We start from the raw sequence: 11,501 nt of genomic DNA, 5'->3' as shown, positions 1-11,501 counted from the left end.
GTTTGTTGTTTTTTTTTGTGTGTGTGGGGGGGTATTTTTGTTTTACTAATCATAAAATTTAAAGCAATTTCTATTGGATGGAATGATTTTAAGAGATTGAAGAGTTTTGCATTCTTAGCCATGCTTGGGGTTTGTTTATTTGTTTGATGTCAGCATGTAAAGGGATTTTTAATTTGTTCCCTGAACTTTGGGCTGGGCTATAGATCTGGTTCTCTTTTGGGATCCTTAACTGAAATATTGAGAAAGGATTTTGATCATCCTTATCTCCATTATCTATGTACATGAATTTAAATGAGTTGGTGGACATTCTCCAGAAGACATTTCCAGAAGATAGTGGAAATTTTCAAATTTTCAAATGTAGTTTTCACTTGTACATTTCAGTATGTTTGCTGGTTTTCTCCTTAACTGATTACATCAACCTCTCTTTGCCAAACTGCTACCTCTTTTGCAATGACCTCAAGAAGATATTAAAGGGAGGGAGGGAAAAGGAGAGGAAAAACAAATCAATAAGAAAGTTCCAAAATGAGTCAGCATATGAGTATTTTTAAATCCCTCCAGAATCAATCGGGCAAATTTAAGGAAGTGATTTTTGGAGTTAATTTAGTCAAGGAAACATGATGTCTAGAGAGGTGAAGAGAGTTGCCCAAAGCCCCAGAGTCAATTAACAGATCCCAAATTAGGACTCCTGTCTTCTGAGTCTTGCAAAGGAAATAATGCCTTTTTCACTATACTACAGAACACCATACTGAATAACAGAAACTGCTGCTCTGCCTTCCAAATGGAACAATCACTTTTCAGATCTATATACAATGTCTGTCTGCACCACACGCAAGGATGGGCCTGATGGTACAACTCAAAAAGCCATCTAAGATCAACAATGACAACTGTAGGAAAAGACCATGCGTGTCTCAGGTTAGAAAAAGACTGCACTCTTCAGACTAGAATGTCACCCTATTCTCCAACATTTACTAGGGCCCGTGAAGTGACTGCTCCCTAAAAATCCCCATTTACTGTTTATGGCAATGATTAAGACATGAGCAATATTCTTTAAGCACAATAGACTGAAAAGGGAGAAAAGTCAAGTGTTCTCCAGCCTCAATTCCAGTGTTGCAGGCAATGTGGGCTCAGCAGCCAGTGAGGTTCCCCAATGCACATCACTGAGTGGGTAAGCTGGAGTTTTCAGAGACCAACAGAATTTTTCATTCTGTTCTAACCATGGAAATGTCGCCAAAATCTGAAAGCCCGAGCCCTGCAGGAATGAGAGAACAGTCGGCTACTGCATCTGAAATAGGCTCTGGCAATGGTGTTGCATGTAGCTAGGTCGCATTTTGCAAAATAGAAGCCATTATCTTTAGCATATCAACCAGACAAAATTAAATTGTAATTACACGGAGACATCCAAAAGCAAGCTATTTTGTCTTCAGTTAAATTCAAAGAAGTGTAATGGAGATTACCAATTTGAAAAGAAGTTTAGACAAGCAATAAATGTGGCTAGAAGAAACATGGAATTAGAAATTTTAAAACCACCAGTCTGCATTTTAATGACTGGTAAATAATATTTCAGAAACCCAAGTAATGTCCTAGAGTGCATTTTCCCAGTTTTAGATTATGGGAAAGGGATGTGAATTTTCTTCAAGTTTCACTGATTTGGTACCCAAATTACTTCATTAATAGATTTTCATTTGCTTTTTAAGAAGTAAATATAAAGGTACTCATACTCATAAAATGCAAGGAGCTCATACACTGTTAGAAAATTGCTTACCCAAAGAAATAGATTAATGTCATTTTACTCTGCAGTCTTTTTTAATATGAGAATTAGGCCTCTGCTGAGGGAGAAAAATATTTTTAGAATAGATAAAAATTGAATCAGTCACTGTGGAGACCCTGAAAGAATAACTAGTATCTATTGAAGATGGCCGAGAAGAAAAGGTAAAGCAGAGGTCATCCACCAGGGCATTTCCCAATAATCAAATCCTTCCTTCAGGAACTTCAGTGGTTTTCTGTTTTACAAGCACTTGATTAGATTCTGATCAAAGGAGTTAATAGCCAGTTAACTTTGCAAACCTTAGTCTAAAATTGTGACCTACCAGACTTGAAAGTGAACTGCAAAGGAGTTTTTTTTTAAATTCCACCTCTTTCAGCAATCTCTGACGAAGCGGTCGTCCTGGCTGAGCTAAAAGGGGATCAGCAATCCCCCTTAGAACAACCCTTTGTCCTCCTTTGTGCTCTAAGGATGAGCAAACCGGCTCCTTCTCAAGGTGTGTGGCCACAATGGAATATGGTGGTAAAGACATATTCGTGAACCTTCTCTCCCAAAGTTCCGTTAAGTATGTGCAATTTACATGCACATGTATATACACTAGTTAGGAGAGAGACAGAAATTAAACAACATTTTGAGCGAAAAATTTTTAAATCAGGTCCCACAAAAGAATACAAAAGGAATTTTAAGTCTGTTATTCACTTTATGGCTAATGTTAACTTGATATTCACAAGAAGTTGGGACCCAACCATTTTCTCACATACTTATTTTGGTGTAAATATCACAAGTACGGCGAGAGGTAGAATATATCCATTGAACAGTGTGCTGACAAGTTTTCCTCTACATCAGGTGCCATTCAACCTCCGCCCATAGACCTGAGAAGCCTTTTAAGTTCAATTGTACAAATGAAGAGTTTGAATATTATTATCACTGTTAAAAAGCTTCAAATCCAAAGATCAATGCCTCCCTTTGTGCCACTTAGGTCACACATAGATATATACTTGGCACCACCTTCACAGATCGAGGGACTCTTTGCTTTATACATAAATAACCCCAACCTCCCCTTGACTGACCTTTCATAATCTGTTTTCATCTCCCCAACAATTTGTTCCTCGGTTTCCATTTGTCCTCCATAGCAAATCCAAATTATTGAATGTAGCCAGAAGCCCTTCCATTTATCACCCCCAGCAGGTCACTCTGAGGGTGTGACAATCTATAACGGTCCTTGTAAAGAAATAGAAAGCTAACATTTGAAAGAGATAAGGCATCTGCCAAAGTTGCTCCATATCCAAGACAGTAAGGAGTTGAGTCAGTAGGCGAAAACTGGGTTCAAGAGCATCCACTAGGTGCAAAATTTCCTCTAGGCACCAGAAAGAAAGAAAACATGGTGTATGTGTGTCAGTCCAACCTGAATATCAAGGCTTGCTGAAAATAAACTTGTGTGGTACTAAAAGCAGCTGGCTTTGTTATTTTCTTTTTTTTTTTTAATCTTATTTATAAGCCCATCAAACAGCTTAACTAACAAATGCACCAACTCATTCTCTGCTCTGGATTTGAATTACAGTTGGCCTTGGCAAATACTGTCCAGATGTTGGCTAAATTGTGTCCGCTTTCAACAGAAGGTCAATAAACTGAGAAAACTGGTTTTGTGTTTCCCACAAATTTATTGATCCAAATCCTAGAAATGAAATCAAACTACAGTAGGGATAACCAGGGCTTGAGATAGGGGGAAAGAGCCAAACATTTTTCTCCTGCTTTCTCCTAGCATAACTACAATTTCTCCACAAATTAATTTACATTTTAGAGAGGGCCAACAGTCGTGAAAGTAGAGAAGAGGAAAAGAAAAGTGATGATAGGGAGACGGAGGAAAGAGAACAAAAGGAAGGATAAGAGACCAAATAAAGGACAGGGTGCAAGGCAAAGTTACGCTGAGTAATGCATGGCCACTACTCTCAAGACAACTCTGCAAAATTCCCATTTTCTTTCCCCTTTTGCACATGTACACACTCCCTGTAGGGCTACCATAGGTATAAGAAATGTGCTGTGCAAATGTGTGTGCTCTATTTTCTTAACCCCTATTAGCAATAATCAGATGTTTTTCTTGCTTAAGATCCTGATCCTTAGGGTTCTAAAAAACCAAGTCAATGAGCCAGAGAGATGTAATGTCACAAGGCATCACAACGGTGTCATGTGGTCATCTTTAAACTATCTTAATTCTTTCAGATCACCAGGAAGTTATTCAATATATACCTTCTTACTATGCTAATGGCATTGTACAAAGACAAATGTACCATACTGGATAAATAGGACACTAAGAGCATTTGATTTGGCTGGAATTTGATTTGGAAAAAAGTCTAAAATATATACAAAAATGAAAAGAATATTCAGATTATTCAGAGATAATCACACTTCCTTATTGAAATATATATCATATAAGTTGAGCCAGCCTTCAAGAGATAATACATTGGAAAGTAACCAGAAGTATTATTTCATGTTTGATTTATTTGAGGATCAGTCTACCATAAATTTAATTGTCCAGAACAAAGACTGAAACAAGAAAATCATGGATTAAACCTTTCAGCTCAAGTAAAAGAGTCATAAAATGTAAGATTCTGCTCATAAGAAATTCTTGAAGCCAGGAGATTACATTTACTTAGAATTGCTTAAAACACATGGCAGCCAATTAGAAGTCAAAAAACACATATCAAGAGTAATGAGAACACCATTGCAAGAAGAGACCATAGGAAAAAGAATGAAATTGTGTGTGACCTAATTTGGAGTGGAGGAAAATAACCCTTAATAGTTTCTGGAGGCCTTGCTATATTATAACTAAGTATAATATTTTTAGCACATTGTGGCAATACTGAAGGATGAAAAGATATTTAGTATTATCAAAACAAAAAAGAAAATGTAACATATTTTGTAAAGATTGTCATCAAAAAAACTACTAACATATACTGTTGATGCTTAAATGGGTGAAAATCATGAGATAATATAGATGGGTATGAAAGAAAAAGAAATGAAAAGACTAATCAATCAGATGTTAGAGGATTAGGGGCACCTGATTAGATCAGTAAATCCATAAATGCCAATATATGTCTTCACTTCTTTCACCATGGGGGAGAGTATCTTGAGGGAAGCAATTTGGGGTACAATATTGCTGTGTGTATAAGGTGCTCATTAAATCCATGGATGAAGAGCTAAAAAAGGAAGGTAGGCAGAAAATGCACCTTTATTCTGCTAAAGACAAATTATTGTCCCCTGCACAGTAAAAGGGACTCCTGGTTGGAAATACCAGGCTGGAATAGAAGGGATAGAGGAAGGAACGGTGTGAGGCAATGCTGAAAATGTAAGTGGAGACAAAACTTTGCAGAGCTTTGTAGACCTGTTAAGGATAGGTAGTTTTGATCTTCTAAACAAAAGGAACCCATCAAAGTGTTTTAACCAGGGAAGTGACAGTACTATATTTCTAAAAGGTCACTCTGGAAGTAAAATAAGAAGGGATATTCCTGGGAAAGTCCAGGAACAAGATGATATGTTACAGTGGTAATGAAGTGCCAATATGGAAAGTAGAGATGAAGGATTGCATAATAGGGCATATGTGCACAGAGGAATTAAGAATAATCCTAAATTTTACAGTGCTAAGTGATGCTTGCATTAAGATAGTGAGAATGGAGATGAAGTGGAGATTATGATTTTAGTTTTAGGCATGATGTATTTAAGGAAGGTTTGAGACATCTATAAGCTAATATATGCTGTTAGACATATAAGTCTGGAGCTCAGAGGATGGATTTGGGTTACTTATATAATGTGTTCTAGATAGAGACCCATTGAAATACTGTTTGTGATTCTGCTTATAATGACTACTTTCCCTCTGTACCGTCATTCAAGTATACCTCAGTGTTATGGACTGAATGTTTATGATCCCCCAAAATTCATATGTTGAAATCCTAACCTCCTATATGACAGTATCAGGAGATACAGCCGTTGGGAAGTAATTAAGTCATGAGGGTGGAGCCCTCACGAATGGGATTGGTGCCCTTATAAAAGGGAACCCCAAGAGCTCCTTTGTTTTCTCCTCTCCATCTGAGGATACAAGAAGATAAAGGCAGTCTACAACCTGAAAGAACATGATCATGCAGACACCCTGATCCCAGACTTCCAGCCTCCAGAACTGTGAGAAGGAAAATTTTTGTTGTTTATAAACCACCTTGTTTATAGTACTTTGTTACAGTAGCCTGAACTAAGACACCCTAAAAGAGTTGTAAAGTTTGACCAGTCTTCTTAGAACTAGTGCCAGCTATTACATAAAGCAATCAGAAATCTTCTGAACTAAGAAACCTTTGATGAAGTTTTAGGTGAAATTGTAATTGGGCAAGTACAGGTCCATGAGCAAATTTTCTTGTAACTTGATATGGGTTTTTATTATCTGTTTACACCCAGTTCCACACACACCTACAGCAGAAACTGTTTGCTACTCATCCTAGCATCCCTTTTTCTTCATTGTTATTAGACATGACTTCCATACATAAATGAAGAAAGGAGACTCTCTTCCCAGTTCCTTTTTTGGGCTAAGCCAGTGATTGGTTTAAAAATGTTATTTTTGGGGCACCTGGGTGGCTCAGTTGGTTAAGCGACTGCCTTCGGCTCAGGTCATGATCCTGGAGTCCCTGGATCGAGTCCCGCATCGGGCTCCCTGCTCGGCAGGGAGTCTGCTTCTCCCTCTGACCCTCCCGACCCTCCCCCCTCTCATGCTCTCTCTCTCTCAGTCTCTCTCTCAAATAAATAAATAAAATCTTTAAAAAATTAAAAAAATAAAAAAATAAAAATGTTATTTTCTTCATTTCTAATAAAGCTTTTTTAGTATAACTAAATAATAAAAAGTAAAAACCACCCAGCAAGCTAAGAATTACTTATACTTAATGCATATCAATATAAGAAACTCTGTATTCTCAGAGAATGGTACATGTACTCTGTTCCTAGTATGGAGGAGGCAGATGATAGGCTCCAGAAAAGCAAGACTGTGCTTATCTTGGTCAATGCCACCCAATGGGCACTCAGTAATTGTCACCTGTAAAGATGATGACCCAATAGAATTTTTTGCATAAGAAAGCTGAGGCTTGTCATCCGTTTAAGAAAGGCATCTGAATTCTTCTGGAAAATATTTTCTTTCCCTTGAGAAGAAAATGCCCATAAAAATGATCTGCTTTCTATTTTTTTCTGGGTAACAGTGTATTTGTCTTTGACATCAACCACCGCTGCATCTATCAAGCTGTAGCCTGAAAATGATAACCCAAAAAGGAGGCAGAGTTAAGAGAACCAGAGAAGCAGAGCTAGTGCCCCATTTGAAGCCCTCTACTGAGGCAGGCTCTCCATGTGAGATGATTAACTTGATTATTGTTGAGGCCAAGGTGAGTTAAGTGATTCTGTTATTTGTAGTCATAGGCATTCTAACTTACAAAATACCACTTCCACTTGAAAATAACATGCTGCTAGGCATGACTAACTTGGTGAATGCATCAGATGACACCCAATTCATGCAATTTTATCCCTAAGTTTTGGAGAGACTATTCCAATATGCCTTAAGCTAGTAAAACCAAGGAGCCACAATCAAATAGCAAGGTATTAGCACCCTGTATTTTGTCAGATTTATCTTTCCATTATTTTCATTGTTTTTCACACATATGATTTACCCAGACAGATGAGGGAACTTTTAACTTCAGATCCTTCAGGGATTATCAGCATCATTATCACAGTAAACCTGTATTATGTATTTTAGTAGAATGTGGTGGGGTGGTCAATGTACCCATAAATTAAATTGTGTCACAGACCCCATTATAGAGTTGACTTCTCCCTGAGTAGCACAATAATAGTATTCATCTGCCCTGCCAAGTGAAGGCAAACTTTTAGGATTGATAGATAAAACAAAAGTGTATTAGCAAAATCAATAACTATGTTCCAAATGCCATGATCTTTATTAATTTGGAAGTGAAGGAAATTACTTGCAGAAGAGAAGCAGCATTAAGGTCAACACCTTGATTACTGCACTGTAATCTATGGCTTACCTGGCCATCTTTCTGGACTAGTCAACCTGAGTTAAATGGGAAGTTGATAGAAATACCATGTACAGTAGACTGTTTAAATGGCCCTAATACTCCATCCCATCCTGTATCCATACTCCTTGCCATGTGGTTTTATAATTCTAACTAAAGATACAAAGTCTATTTTCCCACTCCTTGGATATGGGCTGTTTTTGTGAGTTGCTTTGGCCAGTAGAATGCAGTGGAAGTGGTTGTGTCCCAACTTTGAACGTAGGTCTCAGGAGACTTTGTGTGTCTCTGTTTACTTTCTCTCTTGGTCCTCTATGCATGAAAACATGCCTGTGCTAGCCAGCTGGAGGATGAGATGCATAGAATAGAGTTCAGTTTCCCCAGTCATTTCAGTCTAAGCTAGCCCAGATCAGTAAATAGCCATATGCCACCCACACATGTGAGTGACCATGGCCCAAACCAGCAGACTCAGCTAGCTGATCCATATTTTTTTTTTTTAAATAATGTTATCTAACATCAGCTGAGCCAAGCCCAAATCATCTGAATCTCAGATTCCTACCCTAAATAATTACTGTTATCAATACTGAGGTTTTTGTGGTTATGTAGTATATGCATTATTTTATCAAAATTTAACTGATACACCATGCATTCATTTCTCAGGTCTTTTATGTTGGCAATAGTTTCCATAAAACCCCATGGTGCTGTATTTTGTTGTTGTTGTTGTTGTTGTTGTTGTATACCACTTGTTAGGAATGGAGATCTTTCATCTGAATCTTCCTACCATATTAGCCCTTATCTTTAAGGTCAGGGGTAGCAGGAAGACTGTGGTATTTGCAACAATTTCCATTCTCAATTCTCCCCTCAACTGAAGACCACATATAGCCTATTACTTACTGATTGTGGAAAAGGCATCTCAATTCAATACATTTATAATTAAACATATAATTTTTTCAGTAAGTGTATTTCTCATCCGTTATTTTCCTACCTCAATAAATATCACTACTATTCCCACATTCATTCCAAACTCATTCCCTTCTTTCTCTACCTCCAACTCTAGCCAATCACAGAATGCTTTAGATTATACATAAAAAAAAAATATTAAGCACTCATCTCTTTCTCTCCACATTAGATACATTACCCTGGTCCAACTAACCTTCTTTGAGCTACCATAAGCCAACATAAGTAAATAGGTAAATTCATTGGAAGATATAGACCACCTCCAAAAGTCAAAAGCAAAGCTTCAGATGCTGGCTTAGAAATGACAAGAACCAGAGCAGCTCTGGAGATCAAGGCACTGGCATTAGTGGATAATCTGTGGTCTTGGATTAGTTACTTCAATCCATTTTTCTGACCCCCAGTCACTGTATTCAAGATATAAGGCCAAGATGGAGAGCTGATCAGTGTAGCTTGGGTCATTTGCCATCCTTGTCTAGGGGAATGCAAGCACCTTACCTGACAATCCCACATAAAGGGAAATTAAGATGCTATTAACAAAAGAACAAGAGACTGAATACTGCATGATAAGAACAATGTTGTCAACTCTGGCATATCTGATATCTTTTAAATATTCCTATTTTAATTGTCAGAATCTCTGTTAATCTGTGTTTAAATCTTTATTAAGGAAGACAGGAACTGCTGGGAAATAAATTGGTGTTGCAATCTGACATCTTTCAAGATCAGTTCTGACCTTATCTTTAAGCAGCTTTAGCATATTGGCTGCAGAAAGTGGTCTTACTGCATCAAGGTTACATAATGACTCTGTTTACAAATGCACATAAAACCAGGTATTCTAAGACTGAGGTTTATTTACTTGAGACCCTACCCTCACCTCTATAATCTGCCTAATGAGCAGCTTTGCCTCTGCATATCATGGCTTATTATCTTCCCATACTGAAAATGGAAGGGAGTCTCATTGTTCATGGAAACCTGATCATCAGTTCACAATGTCCCACATTCTTTGTGCACGTCTCTGGTACCTATTTCTATTACAGGCAAAAAAAAATGTGCTGCAAGAAATGGAAACATAATTCAAAACTAGCTAAAATAAAAATGTAGCAGACATGTATGGATGTAGGTATCAGAGAAAAGGAAGTTATTGCGAAGACAGATACAAGATTTCTCCTGGAGATGCTGGAAATGCCGACTACTCAGATTTCAGGAAGTGGGAATCAGGATGGCCTAGTGGACCTCAGCAACAGGAATTCATAGACTTTCACTCTCATGCTTACAATTGACTTATCTCAGGAGCTCCACATATGTCAGTTAATTTCATCTGCAACCAAACGGAGCTGTTCTTGACATCTCATTTCAAGTTCCCTGAAATTTGGTTCAGGGTTTTTTGTTTTTATTTTTGATTTGTGTTTTTCCCTCTAGGGGATGAACAATCTATAGAGGAAATACTTTGGGCCATGTGTCTATACATGATTTAGTCATCAGGATGTGGGTCAGAGAAAGAAATCCTGCATAGAGCTCTAGGTAAGTGTAGCTATGGTGGACACTGTTGATTATATTCTCAACAGCCATTCCTCCTTTTCTTTGCTAACAGAACCAGTGTGCTCAAGACAGTGAGCCAAATGATTTGACTAAGTCAATCACAGAGTACTTTGCCAGTAGCTGACTCGGGCATGTGACTCAGTTATGCCCCATAAAGTGTAAGGGAACAGCTGCTGAGAAGATTCTGGGGAATATTTTCTTCTATGATACAAGGAGATGCTAAGAAAGAATTATCTCTCTGTTCTTTCACTGGATATTGCCCAGAATTGCAAGATCTATGACCACAAAAGGACAAGTCTAAGAAATAAAGTGATACTCTGATTATGTTGGAGAGAGCTTGATCTATGATGATCTTGTTTATTTCCTGATTCCATTGGCAAGTGTCCAACCAGAACTCTTCTTCTTATATAAAGTGATAATCCCTATATTAAGATACTTTTAGTTGAATATTCTATTACCTGTAATTGAAAGATCCTGTTACAGTAGGGGTTCTGTTTACTGGGGGCAAGGGAAGGAATGGAACCTAATAGAGATGGATAAAGCATGGTGCTTAGTTGTTATTTATATAAATTATGACTATTTCGTTGAGGAAGACGCGGTCGTAGCTACAGCGGAGGTTTGGACGCCCCGCTCCTGCTCCTGACTCACCGCTGTTCGCTCTCACCGAGGAACAAGTCGGTCAGGAAGCCGCGCCGCAGCCATGGCTTTTAGAGACACCGGGAAGACACGCGTGGAACCGGAGGTGGCGATTCCCCGAATCAGAATTACTCTCACCAGCCGCAACGTAAAATCTTTGGAAAAGGTATGTGCGGACTTGATCAGAGGCGCAAAGGAAAAGAATCTCAAAGTGAAAGGACCAGTTCGGATGCCTACCAAGACTCTGAGCATCACTACAAGAAAAACTCCTTGTGGTGAAGGTTCTAAGACCTGGGATCGTTTTCAGATGAGGATCCACAGCGACTCATTGATTTGCACAGTCCTTCTGAGATTGTTAAGCAGATTACTTCCATCAGTATTGAGCCAGGAGTGGAGGTTGAAGTCACCATTGCAGATGCTTAAATCAACCTTTTTAATAAATTGATTATCGGTTGTTAAAAAAAATATATATATATGACTATTTCTACCTCTTTGGAGATGCATGCATGCCAACATTTTATTTATTTATTTATTTATTTATTTATTTATTTATTTATTTATTT

At 38.0% G+C, this 11,501-nt stretch overlaps 1 pseudogene; it reads left to right on the top strand.

Moving 5' to 3' along the window:
• Positions 1 to 10,889: 10,889 nt before the first annotated feature.
• LOC118003035 lies at positions 10,890 to 11,403 on the top strand (annotated as a pseudogene).
• Positions 11,404 to 11,501: the final 98 nt, after the last annotated feature.

This window comes from Mirounga leonina, unplaced genomic scaffold (assembly GCF_011800145.1).
Source record: "Mirounga leonina isolate KUSES-001 unplaced genomic scaffold, KU_Mleo_1.0 Mir_91, whole genome shotgun sequence".
In the NCBI taxonomy this organism is placed as follows: Eukaryota; Metazoa; Chordata; class Mammalia; order Carnivora; family Phocidae; genus Mirounga; species Mirounga leonina.
The sequence above is the reverse complement of the archived record's forward strand: the minus strand, read 5'-3'. Positions and strand labels throughout refer to the sequence as shown.